Below are 20674 nucleotides of genomic sequence, written 5' to 3'. Positions count from 1 at the left end.
TCACCCAAAGTGGTGAATTAGTCACATTCAGCGGTTAGTTTAGACACAATGACTATGTCCAAAAGGAAATACAAATACTTCAGGTGGCTTTTTGTGAAACCTTAGGCCTCACCTGAAGGGTCACAGTGAGACAAATGAAATGATTCATCATTAACCTTTACAACTTTTAAAAACCATCAGGGAAGGTCAGCAAGCAGCTGGGTGTGAAATACTTTGAAACACCAAACCTTTTTCCAGCGCTTTCACTTCAAGTCTGAGTCTTTTAAAGGTTTCATTTTACCCATCAGCACAAAGCGCGTACACACACACACACACACACACACACACAGTAACATGACCTTGGTACTACCCAGAGCTTTCATCAAGAAGTCAGGTGCAGAACAAAAAAAAATACTTCAGGTGAAAACACTAACTCTAGAGGCCATGAAGTCAATCAGAACATTAACCTGTGTTACACAGCATGTAGTAGACTGACTAATTATATTTTCATCTAGAAAAGTCATTGCTTTGCTCTCACTTCAGCTCCGGATGTGTATTTTGAATGACATGCAATAGTTTCAATTTCACGTGCGTGTGCAGTCACACAGGAAACACACTGGATAGAAGTCAAGGCATCTTTATTTCAGAAATCCATCTTCACAGCTCCATCATCTCCCCTCTGAGGCTGCTATGCATAGTGCAACATTCCACGAGACTCAAAATATAGAAGCATTACTTCATCATTCATTATTTTTCCAACTCCAACATAATATACAGAGACAGATCACTTTTTAGTGGAATATTTTAAACAAAATATTCAAAAGATCATTTAATCGTTCATTTGTTTTTACAAAAGCCTGCTTCTTCATGCAGCGTCAGAGATATGTTTATGATAGAGCTATACGACACAAGGCCTGACAAAGCCTTTTCCTGAACTAAGAACTACATAAAGCCAACACCAAAATAACCAAACATGGCTGAAACAAACTAACAAAACAAAAATACATTAAAAAAAAAAACAAATACAAATTTACATCTAAATTTACCTCTGTTACATTATAGTTCAATTCAGAGACAAACACACACACACACACACACACTCACGCACACACACACACACAGCAGATCAGAATAAGGAGGGTCGCCTACTCCAGATCTGGCAGGTGTGGACAAACTTAACTTTCTTAGTTAATCATTACAAACTTTAGATCTGAGGAGTCAATTCTGGTTCATCACTGGATATTCACCAGATTGTTATACCAGCAGAACAGCTGTGTAACTACGTGGACTGAATGAGTTTTGGGGGCTAGGGGGAGTCTAGAAGAGCCATACAGCATCATGACCACACATAAGCCCCTATTTATAGTTTCAGAAGCCCCTCCTCCTCATTAGCAATGCAAAATCATGCATTTCATGCAAGTCATGATGTCCACAACACCTTATCCTCCAAGAATATACAGTTTAAAAGTAATGCAAGGCAAAAAAAAAGTTCAAGTTCAAGTTCAAGTTTATTTAGAGCCCAATATCACTGTTTACAGTCTCAAAGGGCTTTACAGGCCACAACAGTCAAATCAAAATATGACGGCACCCCCTGACTTAATCCTCATGGCAGGCAGAAAAAACTCCCCAAAAACCCAAAAGGGAAACGGGAAAATGGGAGAAATCTTGAGAAGGACCACAGAGAGAAGAGACCCCTCCTTGGCTAGACAGGTGTGCAATAGGTGCCAACCACGTGGGCAGTTACAATTTAAAGTAAATTGGGGCATGAACAAAGGGGATGGCGATGCTGACAGGGGGCTGACAGGAGGATGAAAGATGATAACATTAGGATGGATCAGTCCACAGGGCGGGAGGAGTCAGGATCACTGGTATCTCAGGAGTAGCATGTGTGGCTCGACAGAGAGAGAGAGAGAGAGAGAGAGAGAGAGAGAGAGAGACATTGTTAGATGTTCATTTCCACATAATGGTTAAGGTAAATATACATCGTGTGCCGAGTGCAGACAGGGACTCCAGCAAGACTAACTAGTACAGCATAGCTAAAAGGGAGAGCTAGAAGGTAATACGGACATGATGGCACTCTGGGACACAAGGCGGCCACCCACTCCACAGTCAACTAACCTGAGTGAACATGTTAAAGTGGGGGGGCGACAGCATCCAAACATCCCAGTTCACCAAACAATCTATGCCCGAGAACCCTCCAGATCTGCTCCTTTGCCTAGTAAAGAGCTATTAGCAAAAGGCTTGGCTAAACAGATAAGTTTTCAGCCTTGACTTAAACATAGAGACTGTGTCTGAGTCTCGAACATTAATTGGGAGGCTATTCCATAACTGTGGGGCTCTGTAAGAGAAGGCTCTGCCCCCTGCTGTAGCCATCAGAACTCGAGGTACCAACAAATAGCCTGCACCTTTTGAGTGTGTATATTATATTAAGAATCGACGGGAAAATGCTACTGAAATTACTTGGACTTGGAAAAAAAGATCTGCATCTTAGATGGATGATGATTTCACACCATGCCATAAGAAAGACTTTACAAAATGAAATTTCAAAACAACAGCAACAACAACAACAACAACAAAATGCACAGTATGAGTTAAAATGCCTTGCACAGTTCCATTTCAATGGACAAATTCAAACTGACCATGATCGTGATAAATGCGGATGTTTGAGGAAATGCTTCAAATATGAAGAGTCTGTTTTAGTTTACGTTCATATACACATTACCATTTAGAAGTGTTAAATAGCTTACCATCATCTTAATGAACTAAAAAAGGTCACTGAGTATAATAAATAGTAAGGCAAGCAGGCCATTTACCTGTCAAGTTAAACTGTTGGATGGCAGAGATCCCGTCGGCTGTTTTTTCCTTTTTTGTTTTGTTTTTTGCTTTCTCCTACAAGTTTCAATATTAATTAGTCAAAAAATAAATCTTCAGACACATAAATAGAGGGGGAGTTTGGAGGTATCAGGTAACTCAGAAGAGACTGGGTGCACGTGCAAGTCTGGGTGACTTTATTGGGCAGATTGAAAGGTATTGGGCTCAGGAATCGATGAGGAAACACAAGGATCAGACAGGAAGACAGGACTGCACAGTTATAGGCTCAGACTTAGGGTGAAATTAGAGTTCTTTTTTTTCTTACAAAACATGCTACTTTTCCAACCAATGTGATTTTAAGTGTCTTGAAAGAAGTTGTGTCTGAACCACCTGTTGATATTCTTAGAGTTCCAAATCCATTTATTTACTTATGTGAGAAAAAAGCTGAGAATTCCATTTGGAGCAGTTTATAAAACAAGGCACTGAAATCTCTCTCTCTCTAGGCTACACAGTTACCGGATGATACACTGAATACATTCAGAGTGTTTCCGCTCATTGCTCCAATGCATAAACCTTACACACCATCCACCACCACGCACAGGGTCACAGCAATTTTGTCCAAGATAACCGCAAATGTTTCACATTAAATTCATCCAACTCAGATAAGGCACACAACTAAAACAAAAAGTTTTATTTGAAACACATTATTACTACATTAATTTTTAGTGTAGTATTACATTAAACTATAGTCCTTGAAACTTGTTGCATGTTACAACTAACAGTGAACAACTTTTCTCTACCGCTTCTGTTGGTAAAACGAGGGAGTTCTGGGGGAACATGGGGCGGGTCTGTTCTGATTGATCCACTGTAATGTCAATCACAAGGATCCAGAATGGTCCACAGTTAAACTAAAATACCAGCCTTTCTTACAGTCGTCATAGCACCGATTGTTGTCTACTTTAGTTGACTGTAGTTAATCTTGTTGATATAAAAGGTTACAGTGTGTAAATGTTTGGTTGACGATTGGTATTATTAATGTCTGGTTGCCCTGTGTGTAGGAGTCTGTCTTTTATTTCTTCCCTCTTGGCAGCGTCGTGGGGCGCAGTTGGGGCGCACGTCTGTCGCACTTTAATACCTCACTGATCTGGGTGCAGTGGTTTGTAGTGATTCACAAGATATCGTGTTTGATCGTGTGTGTTAAGTTGGTTGCTTTTTCTTTCTTTATCTCTCACCCTCATTCATTATTCCCCTACTGTGTCCTTGTGTGCTGCCTGGTTTGTCTGTCACATTGTCCTTTCCATGCTTGGTTGTTATTTTTTATTTATTTTTTTTATAAAGGTATTTTATTGTGAGTGAAAATAATACATTTCTATTGTATTTAATAAATCTATTTTGTGCAACTGACCATCTTGACTGTTGGGTTTCATTTAACCATGAAGACCATATTTGGGAGTTTAGTTTGACCCGTTACTGTGCTCTTATCTTACGACTAGTGTGCTCTTATTGCTGAGTTGACCTGTTTCTCTCGTCTCTCACATATTTCATTGTACTGTTGACCCTGTGTTAACCTACATATGACAAACTCTTAAATAAACTCTTAAACAAACATTAAACATGTGCAAATGACCAAGCACTGACAATAGTCAATAGTATTGGCGGCGCAGAGGCAGTGGGGGCCAGGGCCCCCAAATCAAATTCTATTCATGGCCCCATAAAGGCTTGGGCTGGCCCTGTAGTTATGCACATAATTTATTATGTAGGCTGCTGATAGATTTAAAAAGTAAGATTTTTTTAATTATTATTATCATTAGTTATTTGTATGCATCTGTATCAAATACATATGTACAAACACTTGTCTCTGTGTGGGTCATTGTTAAAATTACAATAAATTGCAATTTTGTATTTTTACATTGTCCATACTTGTTTGCACTACTTACTTTGTGAAATAAAGAATCTGTGCATTGTGGACATATTTTACAATGCACTCTGAATCAGTCACCAGACTACCTTTATTCTACATGCCAGCCAGAGGAGGAAGGGTTCCCCTTGTTGAGTCTCGTTTCGTCCTAAGGTTTCTTCCTTCTATTTGTGTCATTATAGGGATTTTTTTTCATTGCCACTGTCATATTGGGCTTGCTCACTGAATATTCAAAAACTTTGATGATACAAAGTGTCCGATCGCATACAATTTAGTTTCAGTTTTTCTTTTGGTGAAAAACTGACTGGAATTCATCTCATAAACACCCTGATATTGACCAACCTACAAATCTATCTTAAATATACAACTTTGATTAGGCTGTAGAAGATAAATCCTTCTTTTTAGCCTTTGTGTGTTGTCCTTATATGTCACTGACCACGTAAGAACTGGGGACTGTAAATGTAATGCATATAATTTATGTGCTCATGCAAAGATGCAATGCAAGACTTTCAGTGACAGGTATTAATGCAAAGAGGATGACTGACAGATGGATGAGGCATTCGAGTTTTCTTAAATGTCTCAGTTTTCTTTTGATAAGGAATTAATGCAAGGATATATCAAAGAATATAATCCGTTGCCTGTGTCTGCAAGTACACAAGGCATGGATATTACGGCTGAATTCGCAGAGAGTACCTTTACTTAGGCTACAAAAACGCCATCTTCCTTCACTTTCCCTTTCACTTTCGAATGGCTTCCTACTGATTCTGGGATGCGTTGGAACAGAGGACTGTCAATATGAAGCATATGATATGCTTCTGTCTTCTTTTAGAAGTCGTTCAACAATCATCTGGAGGTGAGTGGGTTATAATTTTAAAACACTAGTATACATTTACACACATCTTTGACATCTGTCACAAGTTGGTCGTAACACCGTGATACAAATCGCTGTGAAACCTTATTTATTGCTTGCCGATTACAAACCAGTGGTCTGGGTACCTATTTATCTGATTATTTAGGCTACACACGTTTATCCTTGGCGAAAAAAACAGGCGTGAGACGCATTTTTCAGAATAAATGTAACGAACGAATAAGCATGTAATCCCTATTTATATTTAGTTATTTCCCCTTTAGTATTCCTCCTGTGAACATTTCGCCTCTTTCCCAAATCAGACCATCCGATATAGGGAATGGTTTCACAAGATTTGATAAGCGATCGCACTTTTCATCTTTCCATTCCTTCGTCGATATTTGCTTTCCTCACACATCAATGCTACGAAGTTGCGATGAGCATGTGCACTGTTTTTGTGTTCGCCGTGTCCTCCTCGAGGAAGAGAGTGCAGGCTTAAAAGAGATGGACTCTCAAGCCAGACTGTGCGTGGGTTTAAGCTACTGTTTCAAACTCCAACAGGATATAGGCACAGCACAGTTACTTGTGTAATGGTGGCAGAGAATCTGTAAATTGCAAAACAGTATTAATCGAGATCGCACGTTCTTTCCAGAATAAAACAAAAATATAAGATTTAGCCCCCCTACCTGTATAAATTAGACCTGGCTTTTCATGTAATGTGCTGCAAGACTTTGTGACTTTCAGTGTCACTTTGAAATAAATTGAAATAAGTTGAAAAAATAATTTTTCAGTGTTACTTTCATCACAGGCCAATATATAACAGGTCTGAGCAGAAAAGGAAAATCATGCCATGTAGGAGCATGGAACTTAACTTCTCTAGACAAGGAGAAACATTTGTAAGTAATGAACTAATAATTCACAAACTAATTATCAGAGGTTGTGGCAGATCTAATGGTGTCGCCCAGCTCCCTCTTGTGGTCAGTATGTGGTGTGACACATCAATGTTAAATTAGTTGAGTGAAGTAGTGGAATGGGAGTCTTGAATACATAAGAACATTAAGGCATTTCTTGCATTCTGATAGACTACACTCTATCTACAGTTTTCCAACTTTTAAAACTGGGTTTTGATTGTCAACTGTGTTAGCCCTTTAGAAGATTTCTGTAGGGAGTTTATGAAAGCAAAACAAAAGGGATGAGTGTAATTTATATGCTTTTCAAAGATCAGAGTCACGCTCACACACACACATACACACGCGTTATTTTTATTCTGAAGCCTAATTCTTCAAAGCTATGGTCACGGTCTTACTGTGAGTTCCCTTTTACCAAAGTTCATTCATATTAATATTACTTAATTTCTTTAATATTAATATTTTACCAAATACATTAACTGATGTGCTGTTTTCTTTTGTTGTTGTTTTTTTTTTTCATTTTGCCGTCTTAAGTTTTATATTGTAAAATAATCTGTGGTAAAACTCTTATTGCAAATTGTCTTCTATTTTACAGATGTACATTCTCTTACCTGGCATTGTGTAGCATCACAAGGCCTGGATTTGCCAGAATATTTTGAGCTGGTACTTGTGGATGATGTGCCAGTCTTCTACTATGACAGTAATATGAAAGGTGTGGTACCTTTCCCCGAATGGTTGAACAGCACAACTGCAAAAGAATACTGGCATTTCTTGTCTAACAGAGCACATTTTAAAAAAGAAAAACTGCTAACAGGATTGAAATCAGCCACCCTGCAGTTTAACTCAACAGGTAAATGGAATTTTCCAGTTTAAAAATGCTGTAAAATCAATATCTCTTGCATTAGGTGAACAACTATTGTTCGTGTTTTAAAATACTTAATGTGCACTAATTAAGACTTCACATTTTAGGTATTCCCTCTAACATGAACGTTTATCAGGCCTACGGTGGATGTGACCTCCATCCTGACGGAACTGCACAAGCCTTTTTAACTCATGCATTTAATGGCAAGGACTTCGTAAGCCTTGATATTGAGAGTAAAACATTCATAGCAGCGGTTCCACAAGCAGTCCTCTATAAGAGAATGAGGGAGAGGGATCAAACCAATCTTAAATTACTTGATTATTTCTACCGTACGAACTGTGTTGAAGGAATTAAGGAGTTCCTCTGACATGCCCCCAGCCTGCGCATGAAGAGAGGTAAAATTTCAAAGCTCACATTTGGAGTTCATAACTTATGTGTAAGAGGAGTAGAGCTGTTCTCTTTCACAAGCTGAATTTAACTGAGGAGAGCATGAAAAAAGGAAAACAATGTAAATGTAAAATATAAAATGTAAAATATATAAATTCCAGACAGCTTTACTACAGCATCCAGTAAATAAAGTTTACAACACAGCAGTCTACAAAGTGAACTAAAAGTATGCAGCGAGTACTTTCTATATAAGACAGAGTAATTAAGTTTACATTTCTTGTTGGGGGTGTTATTTGTTCATTCCACAGTTCCAGAGGTCAGATTATTTGAGAAGAAAAACTCTGCCTTCACAGAGATCACATGTCATGTGACTGGGTTCTACCCAAGAACAGTGCAGGTTCAGTGGTTTGGGTCAGACATGCAGCCTGTGATGGAGGAGGATAGTGAAAACAAAGTGCTATCAAATGGAGATGGGACTTATCAGATAAGAAAGAGTGTTGTGATACCAGCAGAACACACAGACATACATCACTACAGCTGTGTGGTCCAACATAGCAGCATATCTGGAAATATCACCAAGGCTTGGGGTAAGATATTGAATCCAATACTCATTTATCACTTAACTTTTGTTCCTGGGCTTGTCAGTTTAAATTTAACTCTGAAAATTGTAAATATTAACTTTAGGTAGGCAAACATATTCTGTCTCGTGTATGTGCTTCCCTTGAACAAAAATGAATAAGACTAAATTATTTTGTTTTAAATCCACAGTTAGTAAAAAGGACTCATCTGTTGTGTTTGCTGTGGTGATACCTGTTGTTTTGGGGGTTTTTGCAATGATTGGATTTGGACTCTGGTTCTGGCGGTGCTATAAACATAGGGGTGAGTATATTTGATCAATCTCTGTTATTCTTCATTTTTATGTGTTTTATTAGCCATTGACTAATCTGCAATTTTTCTTCTTTGCAGTTGGCATTCTGTAGAATTATTTATATTCATCACAGGTAAGTTTTCAAACCATATTTCCCCCTTCTATCTGACTGTTTTCTCAGTTTATCGTGTTTATGGTGTGAGAACCATTTCCTCCCTCTAACATTTTTCTTCTCCTTCCTTTTCCCTTCCTCATACAGTCATCTGACTCATGTAGGACTATTCTCATGTTGTGAATGAGTGGCCTGCCTTCCCCTGCAAAAAGGAGCATCTTTATCTCTGTTTCTAACTCTTGGTCATCTGCTGTGTTACCAGCAGACATATGTCTTTTCTGTGTCAGAGGTCGCAGTGAAAACAGAGGACTATTGTCACTTTGTTTTTTAATAAATATCTAATTATATTTATGGACATTAAGGTGCAAAGTGCAAAATGATGTTTTTCAGCTGTGTGTTGCATTTCTTTGAGTTATGTGCTGGTTTTACAGACATATCTGTTTTAAAAGATGTACAAACACTCTCTATGTAGGTAACTACTAGAACAACGAAAACAGTGTAACAATATGACCCAATTGTAATTTGTGTGTGTGCATGTGTGTATGTGGGCGTGCTGTTTGTGTGTGTGTGTGTGTGTGTGTGTGTGTGTGTGTGTTAGACCTCATAGATGTTGAATAATTGTTTTGGTGAAGACTTGACTGGAATTCACTTCATAAAACAGATTACATCTGAAAGATAAAACAGTACACCTGTGTGTCCAGATCTGAAAATTCAAGTGTATTGCTTTTCATTTTCACTTCAACCTCTCGTCTGATCTAATATTTTCTTGTCTAGTCTAATATACTGAGCTGCCTTATATTTCAAATTGTCTTCAACAGTTGTCTAGAGGAGAGAGGGATTTTATTTTAAATCATGACAGAAATTGTCTCGTGTAAATTTTACAATGTTTCTCTACCTGATGTCCAAAGTGCTTGCTTTGCGCAATCTGTAGAGAAGCCAAAGCTTCTATATACTTTATAACACTAAAGAACGTGTGCAGATGTTTTATCATGAATGTAATATTACAATACAGATTAAAAGTAAAATAATGTAAGAATGATAATGCATTTCAAATAAAATTTACTTTTTGATTTTGTTGTGTGCCTTAACTGAGTTGGATGAATTTGATGGGAAACATCTGCAGTAGTCTTAGACGAAATTGCTGTGACCCTGTGGATGGTGGTGGATGGTTTGTAAGGACTGCACATTGGAACCATATGTGGAAACACTCTGAATGCATTTAATATATCATGTAACAATATAGCCCAGAGAGAGAGAGAGAGATCTCAGATCTCAGACCTTTTTTATAACTGCTATTGTAATAACTATGCTAAATGGAATTCACAACTTTTTGCTGATGCAAATGGATAAATGGATGGAGAATTGTAAGATAGTCATGGGTAGTTCAGATACAACTTTTTTCAGGACTCTTAAAATCTGAGCCTATAACTGTGTAGTGCTGTCTTCCTGTCTGATCCTTGTATTTACTCCAGAATGTCTTCCTGACCCCAATACCTTTCAGTCTGTCTAATAAAGTCACCCAGACATACACACGCATCCAGTCTCCTGTGAGTTAACTGACACCTGATTATCAGTCTGTCTAATAAAGTCACCCAGACTTCCACATGCATCCAGTCTCCTGTGAGTTAACTGACACCTGATTATCAGTCTGTCTAATAAAGTCACCCAGACTTCCACATGCATCCAGTCTCCTGTGAGTTAACTGACACCTGATTATCAGTCTGTCTAATAAAGTCACCCAGACATACACATGCATCCAGTCTCCTGTGAGTTAACTGACACCTGATTATCAGTCTGTCTAATAAAGTCACCCCGACTTTCACACGCATCCAGTCTCCTGTGAGTTAACTGACACCTGATTATCAGTCTGTCTAATAAAGTCACCCAGACTTCCACATGCATCCAGTCTCCTGTGAGTTAACTGACACCTGATTATCAGTCTGTCTAATAAAGTCACCCCGACTTCCACATGCATCCAGTCTCCTGTGAGTTAACTGACACCTGATTATCAGTCTGTCTAATAAAGTCACCCCGACTTCCACATGCATCCAGTCTCCTGTGAGTTAACTGACACCTGATTATCAGTCTGTCTAATAAAGTCACCCAGACTTACACACGCATCCAGTCTCCTGTGAGTTAACTAACACCTGATTATCAGTCTGTCTAATACAGTCACCCCGACGTCCACATGCATCCAGTCTCCTGTGAGTTAACTGACACCTGATTATCAGTCTGTCTAATAAAGTCACCCAGACTTACACACGCATCCAGTCTCCGGTGAGTTAACTGACACCTCCAAACTCCCCTGATTATCAGTCTGTCTGGAGGTTTATTTTTTGACTAATTAGTGTTAGAAGGATTGGATTGGAGGGACAGAGGATTGGATTGGAGGGATATAAATGTTCTTGCAGAGAGCGAAAAACAACAACAACAACAACAAACAGCCAATGTGAGCTCAGAAGTCTGCCTTCAAACAGTTTAACTCGACAGGTACATATCCTTTAAAAATTATATTCTAGTGTCAAAGTGATACAATTTCTTCATTAGAACTCTTTTACAATCAGTAATACAATTTATCAAGACCATCAGCTGGTGGACATGTTATGTTAGGATCAAAATTATGCTGACTGCAAAACGGACATGGAGTTCTTTGTGATTATAATTTGACCTGTTTGTAGTCTGTTTAAGGTAAGTATCAGTTATCTACAATATAGTAATTTCCAGTTGTTTGCTATTGTACTTGTTTTTGTAGTTGCTGTTGTTGTTTGAGTTTGTAAAGCTCTAGAAGAGTTGTTTATGTGCTTGCAACTGAAAAGCGATTTATAAATGAACTTATAGGTTGTCGTAGTTTTATCTGAATAGTTTCATACGGGTGGAGAAAGATGCAAATGGAAGTGATTGTGACAGTGATGGTTTAGATATGGAGTATGAGGGTGAAACTGGCAACTTGCCTACCACAACACTCATAGCATGTGCAAAAGCAGTTACCTATCATGATGAATAAAAGCAAGAGCCTTTTCTCAATACAAAATACACCAAGTACGTACACCTTTTCTTGGGAGTCTGGACTTCCAATGATGTGGAAGGATGCAGTACGCTAAAAGTGCATTTGAAACAGCAGCTTTCTTGGGGAGGAACTTTAGTTAGGGAATTTGACTCCCAAAGTCCACGAAGTCACCTCCTGATGCATCCTTGATAAAAGCCACGAACTGAGAACACATCCGGGTATTTGATCTGTTCTTGGCTAGATGTGAACTTTGAAATGGAACAGTACTGTGGCAGTGACTGATGGCATTTCACAAGTCCACAAGAATGCATGTACAGAGAAAAACGCATATTGAGAAACGGCTAAGGTATTGACTGAACCAGTATTCATGTTCACTTTCCACCTCTCCAGCAGAGCAAAGAGAGACAGGAGAAGGTGCTGTGGACACAGAATCATTCCCATCACCAGATCTTGGTCAGTCTTCCTCAGGAATGCCCAACAGGAGGGCAGACAAAATATGTGAGAACTGTGAGCTCTCAAGGTCAAGAAATCTCAAAAACAATTCAAAACCTGAAAAATGTGAGGAAAAAAATTTATGAGTCTTCACCTTGTGACCTGAGGCCTAACTGCAGTTTACTGTGTAAAGCAAACTTAACCTGATCCAGTGGCTGTTTTCCATGCGGAGGATACATCTTCTGGGTACGTGGAGGATACATCTTCTGGGTACGTGATACGCATCATCAGTGATGTGACCTGGGATCCTCGGGTGTTTTGGGTCTCTCAACATCAGACACAGCAGCAGTACGCAGCAGCAGCTTACAGAGCAGGCTTCTTGATCCGAAGCCACCTGGTGGCTTTCTCTGCGGCTTCACTTGCAGATTGAATGGCCCTCTTCTTTGCAGCACCTTAAACAGACTACAAACAGGTCAAATTATAATCACAAAGAACTCCATGTCCGTTGTGCAGTCAGCATAATTTTGATCCTAACATAACATGTCCACCAGCTGATGGTCTTTTTTTTTCTTTTTGGTGGTGGTTTTTTTCATTGATTCCACAGTTCCAGATGTCAGGACTTTTGAGAAGCGAAACTCTGCCCTTACAGCCTGTGGTTGAGGGGGTTATTGAAGGTAAAGTGCTACCAAATGGAGATGGTTCTTATCAGACAAGAAAGAGTCTTGTGATACAAGCAGAAGACACAGACATACATCACTACAGCTGTGTGATCCAACATAGCAGCATCCCTGGAAATATCACAGAAATTTGGGGAAAGAACCTAATGTCATGAGATGAGTAGATTTTTTCTTTTTCTTTTTTTTCTTTTCTAATCATGCACCTTTCATTTTAAATTCTGTAAATACTCACATTACAATGACCGATTTTATAATTTGTGAGTGCTTTACATGAACAGCTATGAATGATGTCATTTAATCTTACTTCTACAGCTGGTAAAAAGGATTCATCCAGAGTGATTGCTGTGGTAATACCTGTATTTGGATTTGGATTCTGGTGGTGCTTCAAATGAAAAAGTGGGTACATCTGATTAACCTCAGATATTCTTGGATTTCATATATTTTACTCCTCATAATAATGAATTAATTAATATTCAGTATTGTTTTCAATCTTGTAGCTGGCATCCTGTAAAATTATCATTCATTATCATCACAGGTCAGTTTTTTAAACCCTTTTTCACCCCTCATGTGTGTTGCTTTAACAACCTTATTTATGTATGTTGAGAGAAATATTCATAATATTTATCTTCTCTCTGTCTTTTCATTTATACAGCCAGGACAAACAAAGAGTAGTATTCTCATATTGAAGATGAATAGTTAGTTAATTAGTTAGTTGGTTAGTTAGACAGACAGACTTTATTGTCCCTGGGGAGAAATTCATTTCCACAGCACTGTAGATCAGAGGGAGAATCAAGATCACACTTTACATCTATCATCACACAGCAGACCACAGCAGACCATAGCAGTTCATAGAATACAACACACTAGTACATAGAATTCAACACAATGGCACACAACGACAACAGGCAAAACGACATGAAAACAAGACTCATGGCTCCCTCAGTGTGTCATCCTGTTTAGGGCTGTGTGACGGATGTGTGTGATGGCCACACATATAGGCCATTACATCAGTTTAGTTTCCACCTCATTTATCATATATACACAAAATATGTAATATATAATAACACCAACTACCATTTATCTTCCACAACCTTTTATTTACTTTCAGTTTCTGAGTTAAGTGCACAAACTTAATTGCTGAGGGATTCTGTAATTCACCTTTATCCGTTGTTACCTGCCTGAGCCATCTTTCCAGGTTGGTCCATCATGAAAAGGGATACGTGTGGAAACACAGGCTATTTATTGAGTTTCAAGAGGCAAAGTGGAGGGAAATACCATCTTTAATTACATGAGGGGACCAAACATCACCCTGTGTTTCCTAATTGTTCTTAATGTGATTGTTTGTTTTCTTTAATAAGATTATTTGTTAAATATTGTTATGTAAATTTCAGTTAATACATTTATTTAACTATAACCTTATATATTTATATATTAGCCATGCTCTATTGTTTGTCACCCCCTCTGTCTGTTGTGTGGTGCTGGCCACCAGATGATATGTATGTGTGTGGGAACTTTTTGTCCCTGTTTTTTTTGCCTGTCTGTTATCCAGGTGTACCAGAACACTGGTTATTCATTTTTCCTAGAAGACTAAACTGGTTTCTGCTGGTTTTAGACCTCTGGAGGCCAGAGCAGACTTTGTTTAGTAGTATAGAATTATTTTGTTTTTGACTTTATTTTGTTTCACTTTCAGTTTGCAAAGTTTAATGGATTTTCTTCTTTTTTTCACAATGAACTCATGCTTCCTCCAATAAACAGCAAAATTCTGCACTGCCACTCCTGTCTCGGTGCCCTTCTCTTGGCCCGCCCTTTACAGGCTGCTATAGCTGTGGGTACCAGACTTTTGACAAAGCCAGCCCTCCTGCACCTCCGGGACCTGTACCTGCGCCCAGAGGGCAGTAAAGTGAAATGTCAGTTGAGTGGCTGTGTGACGTTCTCTGCTCTTGTAATTGCAATGTGTGTGATGGGCCTACAACTGAGTTCTCAGAGGTTGGGTGTTGGGAGACCTGTTATCTTGACAGCTATGTTGGTTATGTTGTCTGTGAGAAGAGTAAGAATGGCAGTGTTGTCAGAGTATTTGAGATAAGTGGTGGTGGGTGAGGGGATGGTGCAGTCATTGGTGTACAGCATGTAAAGAAACGGGCTCAGCACACAACCCTGTGGTGCTCCAGTGTTGGTGGTGAGCGCAGGTGATGTTGTTGTGTCAACCTGAACCGTGTGCCGTCTCTCACTGAGGATATTGTGCAGGAGGTGGATCAGATGGGGAGGGGAGTGTTGAGCTGCTGTAGCTTCCGGATCATCAGGTGCCTTTGTATAGTATTAAAAGTAGAGCTGAAATCCACAAAAAGTTCAAGTTCAAGTTCAAGTTCAAGTTTATTTAGAGCCCAATATCACTGTTTACAGTCTCAAGGGGCTTTACAGGCCACAACAGTCAAATCAAAATATGACGGCACCCCCTGACTTAATCCTCATGGCGGGCAAGAAAAAACTCCCCAAAAACCCAAGAGGGAAATGGGAAAATGGGAGAAATCTTGAGGAGGACCACAGAGAGAGGAGACCCCTCCTTGGTCAGACAGGTGTGCAATAGGTGCCGACCACGTGGGCAGTTACAGCTGAAAATAAATTGGGGCATGAACAAAGGGGATGGTGATGTAGACAGGAGGCTGACGGGGGATGGAAGATGATGACACCAGGATGGATCAGTCCACAGGGCGGGAGGAGTCAGGATCACTGGTGTCTCAGGAGTAGCATGTGTGGCTCGACAGAGAGAGAGAGAGAGAGAGAGAGAGAGAGAGAGAGGGAGAGAGAGAGAGAGAGGGAGAGAGAGAGAGAGAGAGAGAGAGAGAGAGAGGCACATTGTTAGATGTTCATTTCCACATAATGGTTGAGGTAAATATACATCGTGTGCCGAGTGCAGGCAGGGACTCCAGCAAGACTAACTAGTACAGCATAGCTAAAAGGGAGAGCTAGAAGGTAATATGGACATGATGGCACTCTGGGACACAAGGCGGCCACCCACTCCACAGTCAACAAACCTGAGTGAACATGTTAAAGTGGGGGGGCGACAGCATCCAAACATCCCAGTTCACCAAACAATCTATGCCCGAGAACCCTCCAGATCTGCTCCTTTGCCTAGTAAAGAGCTATTAGCAAAAGGCTTGGCTAAACAGATAAGTTTTCAGCCTTGACTTAAACATAGAGACTGTGTCTGAGTCTCGAACATTAATTGGGAGGCTATTCCATAACTGTGGGGCTCTGTAAGAGAAGGCTCTGCCCCCTGCTGTAGCCATCATAAATCGAGGTACCAACAAATAGCCTGCACCTTTTGATCTAAGTAGGCGTGGTGGATCATAAAAGACCAGGAGTTCGCGCAGGTACTGTGGCGCAAGACCATTTAATGCTCTATATGTTAATAGTAAGATTTTATAATCAATACGAGATTTGACTGGGAGCCAGTGCAGTGTGGATAAGATAGGGGTGATGTGATCATATTTTTTGGTTCTAGTAAGAACTCTGGCTGCTGCATTCTGAACTAACTGTAGCTTATTTATACACCTAGTAGAGCATCCAGACAGTAAGGCATTACAGTAGTCTAATCTAGAGGTAATGAAAGCATGAACCAATTTTTCAGCATCTTGAAATGACAATGCATTTCTTATCTTGTTAATATTTCTAAGATGAAAGAAGGCTATCCTGGTAATATTATCTACATGAGCTTCAAATGAAAGACTGGGGTCAATAATTACACCAAGATCTTTTACTGCTGCACCTAATGAAAGAGAAAGGCCATCCAGAGTAACTATGTGGTCGGAAAGCTTACTCCTAGCTGCATGTGATCCTAGTACAAGTACTTCTGTTTTTTCAGTGTTGAGTGAGAGGAAATTCGTAAGCATCCAGTGCCTAATATCCTTTAGACATTCCTCAATTTTGTTAAGTTGGTGTCTCTCGTCTGGCTTCGCTGAGACATACAACTGTGTGTCATCAGCATAGCAGTGGAAGCTAATACCGTGTTTACGAATAACATTACCTAGAGGTAGCATATATAAAGAGAAAAGCAGTGGGCCTAAAACAGAACCTTGCGGGACTCCGAACTTTACCTCAGTATGTGCAGAGGACTCACCATTTACATCAACAAACTGATAACGATCAGTTAAGTAGGACCTAAGCCATAAGAGGGCCGTTCCCTTAACTCCAACAACATTTTCTAGTCTATCAAGGAGAATGGTATGATCAATGGTGTCAAAGGCTGCACTGAGGTCAAGTAGCACAAGCAAGGAGACACAACCCTGATCAGAGGCCAGTAAGAGGTCATTTGCAACTTTAACCAGTGCTGTCTCTGTGCTGTGAAGAAAAGGAAAAGGAAAAGGATCCTGGCGAAGGGGCCCGGGTAATCCAGGCCCTGGTGGGGGAGATGCAGCATGCAGGCCACAGCATCCTCTGTGCCCATCTTGGTCCTCTAGGCAAATTGGAGGGGGTCAAGTTTTTGTTTAACAATTGACAGGATGGTCTGTAGCAGCAGTTTCTCCAGGCACTTTATTATTAGGGCTGTGAGGGCAATGGGGCAGAAATGATTGAGTTCAGTGGGTCGGGGGGTTTTGAGCACTGGGATTTTGGTTGAGGTTTTCCAGAGGGTGGGTATGTGCAGTAGTATTTGCAGAAGTGTGAGAGAAGAATTGGTGAGAGTTCCATGGCACTGGTTTTCAGCACTCTGGCCAGGATGCTGTCAGGTCCTGGGGTTTTGCCCGGCTTACTCTGGCAAAGCTGGTGTCGTACATCTTCCACTGAAAAAGGGGCCGACCAGGGCCAGCCCAAGCCTTTATGGGGCCCTAAGCAGAATTTGATTTGGGGGGACTCCCACCGCCACCAATACTATTGACTATTGTCAATGCTTGATTATTCACACCCCCACTGTAAATCTAACACACCCTTCACCAGTGTTATTAGTTGTAGATGTGTTGCTTACATCATACCAATGTCACCCTGGCATGTTTTTACCCCTCTATGGTTTTTAATCTTAAAAGGTAGCAAACTCACAATAGTGCTCTAGTGTTAATTTGCACTTTAATATTCAAAGTGATACAGTACTAAGTAGCATACTGAACGCGGTGTACTGAAAAGTAACAAAATGAACCAGCAGACAATGCATTTACTGTAAACAACTTAACCACTTTAATTGCTTTTGGATTAAAAAATTTGCAACATGCAAAAGTGTAGAACATACAGTGCGATGGACTATTAGGGCACACTGAGGGGGAGAAATTGAGATTTCGAAAAACAAGGTCATAATATTACAAAAATAAGGATGTAACTGAGAAAAAAAGTCACAATATTATGAGAATAAAGTCGCAATTTTATGGGAAAAAATCATAACATCACTTAAATAAAATTGTAAAATTTCAAGATAAAAAAAAATGCCTTAATCTTTAGGAAGATATATTACTAGCAGTCAACAAAACAGATGAGAAGACAGTCAATGGCAGCAGAGTCTGACTCTGGCAACTACTCTTTGTCTCAGGCCTTGTGTTGTGCGACACACATCAGTCAACAGGTGACTTTACTTGATCATCTGATCATTAAATGTTCGATAAGCGCAGTTTTGCTTGTTGAGCAATTGGAGGTTTACAGGTTCATTCCTCATTTTAACACAGGCGGCAGGCTGCTCCTCTGATATTTCCCGTAGCCTAAAATTACAACTTTATTCTCGTAATATTATGACTGCTTTCTGCAAAATTCCGACTTTATTCTCTTAAAGTTATGACTTTATTCTCGCAATATTACGACCTTATTCTTGAAATCTCAGAATTTGTGGCCCTCCTGCTCCGTTGTAATCAGCTGTGATTAAAATCCAATAATGTAGATAAACACAAAGATATGTCCTTTTTGCAATATTACACCATAGATGCAAAGGAGAGGACTATAGCCTACAGTTAGTCTGACTGACTGTGCTTGCATCAGCCTATTAACATAATAAATAAACAAAAATATATAAACAAAAAACCTCAAGCTCTCTTGTGCTCTAGTAGGACATTTCAAGCACTCTTGGGGGCCCTCTGGTGGCCACAGGGGTCCTAACCAGACGCTCAGTTTGCTTATGTGTCCGGCCGGCTCTGGGGCCGACTCGTTGGGGTCCAGTCATCCTGCAGCAGAAAATGGATCACCTCTAAGCCTATTAGTTAAGACTAAAGTGTAGAAGTTTTATTCTGGGTTAGATTTTATTTATTTATTGGGTCTACAAATGTGTCCTGTCCAAATACAGACACACATATGAACACCTGAGCAGCAGGTATGTTCCATTATTATCTTTTTCTCTCCAAGTCTGTCTCATTTTTTGCATATTTTGTGTAAATTATGTTTTTGTGTCCTCTATCCCAGTCACTAAAATTCATTCCTTTTCCTGCCAATCCTCTGAACTGCCTCTGTTCATTTTCCCTGTTGATACCTGTTGTGTTTATTGCTGTAAATACTAATGTCCAGCAGATGGTGCTGAAGGTGTAGTGTGGGGGAGATATTCTACAAGAGAGAGGGAAAGAAAAGTGAAAATGAAATAGGTGCTTGGACCTAATGTCTGTACTTTCAAATTCTGCTAAAATAAGTACAACTATCAGAGTATCCTTCCTTCTCAGATATATTCAGTGACCATACAGGTAAAATTACAACACAGTGTCTGACCAAATCATCTCATCACTTTTGTCTTCACTGTTTATATTTCAGGCACCAGTTCACAACCTGAAATACAAGAAAATTCAGTTTAATCTACTTACCTCTCATAAACAAAGTCCACGTGACTCTCTGTTTTCCATCCACTATGAAAAAGTACTGTTGGGGGAGGTGTCATACTGAACTGGTTTTTGTTTGCTTGAACCACTGAGCACTCAGCTTTAATCATCTCACTATGTTCTTTGTCAATGGACATGTCCTGTACATTTGTACGAAATTCACAATTTTAATCAGAACTAAGGTACACAACACAGAATTATGTTTTTCAACTATATGGATGGTCAGCTGGTGTCTGTTCTAACGTGGTTATCTTTGGTGTTTCTGGTCATATTTTATTAGGACTGAAGAGATCTAAAATGTAAAATGGATTTTTTTAAATTGGTTATTTGTATGTATCTATTTCAAATACACATATACAAACACTTGTCTCCGTGGGGGTCACTGTTAAAATTACAGTAAATTCCAGTTTGGATGTTTACATTGTTCATACTTGTTTACACTGCTTACTTTGTGAAATAAACTGTGCACTGTGGACATATTTTGTGATCATGAAAAGGACTCATCCATTGTGACTGCTGTGGTCATTCCTGTTGTGTTTTTTTGTGTAACTGTTGGATCTGTATGCATGTTCAGGTGGTGCTATAAACATAATGGTAAGTTTGTCTGACTTATTGCTGGATTTCAGTATTATTTAATTATTCATTAATTAATAAAAAATTGTTTGTTTGCATTTTCTTGGCAGATCATACGCTGTAAACTCAAACTTATCAGTATCATCACAGGTCATTTTCTTTCTTCATATGTCTTTGTTGTCATGGTCTGGTTTGTCTACAGTGAGACATATACACATATAATATTTGTAACCCCTGTTCTGTTCTTCATTTTCCCTTCATTTATCCAGTATGAACAAATGGATCATGTGTCAGCACAGAAAAGGGCACTTCTAAGCTTCTTTCTTTGGTGTCTTCACTATTTCAATGACATTTTGTTATGATTATGTCTAATAGTACATTTTTTACAAAAGAAAAAAAAAGGCGGTGAATGCAGACTAACTGATGTTATCGTCCAAAACACAGGCCATGATGAACCAGCAAAAAGACCCATGATAAATCCAATCAAAATGCTATAAAAAATGCTCACACTAAAATGTCT

The 20674-nt window shown here is 39.4% G+C and overlaps 1 pseudogene; it reads left to right on the top strand.

Moving 5' to 3' along the window:
• Positions 1 to 333: 333 nt before the first annotated feature.
• Positions 334 to 19367, top strand: LOC115825527 (class I histocompatibility antigen, F10 alpha chain-like; annotated as a pseudogene).
• Positions 19368 to 20674: the final 1307 nt, after the last annotated feature.

The sequence above is a fragment of the Chanos chanos genome, chromosome 12 (assembly GCF_902362185.1).
Source record: "Chanos chanos chromosome 12, fChaCha1.1, whole genome shotgun sequence".
Classification (NCBI taxonomy): domain Eukaryota; kingdom Metazoa; phylum Chordata; class Actinopteri; order Gonorynchiformes; family Chanidae; genus Chanos; species Chanos chanos.
Note: the sequence above shows the minus strand (reverse complement) of the source record. Positions and strands in the feature narration are given on the sequence as shown.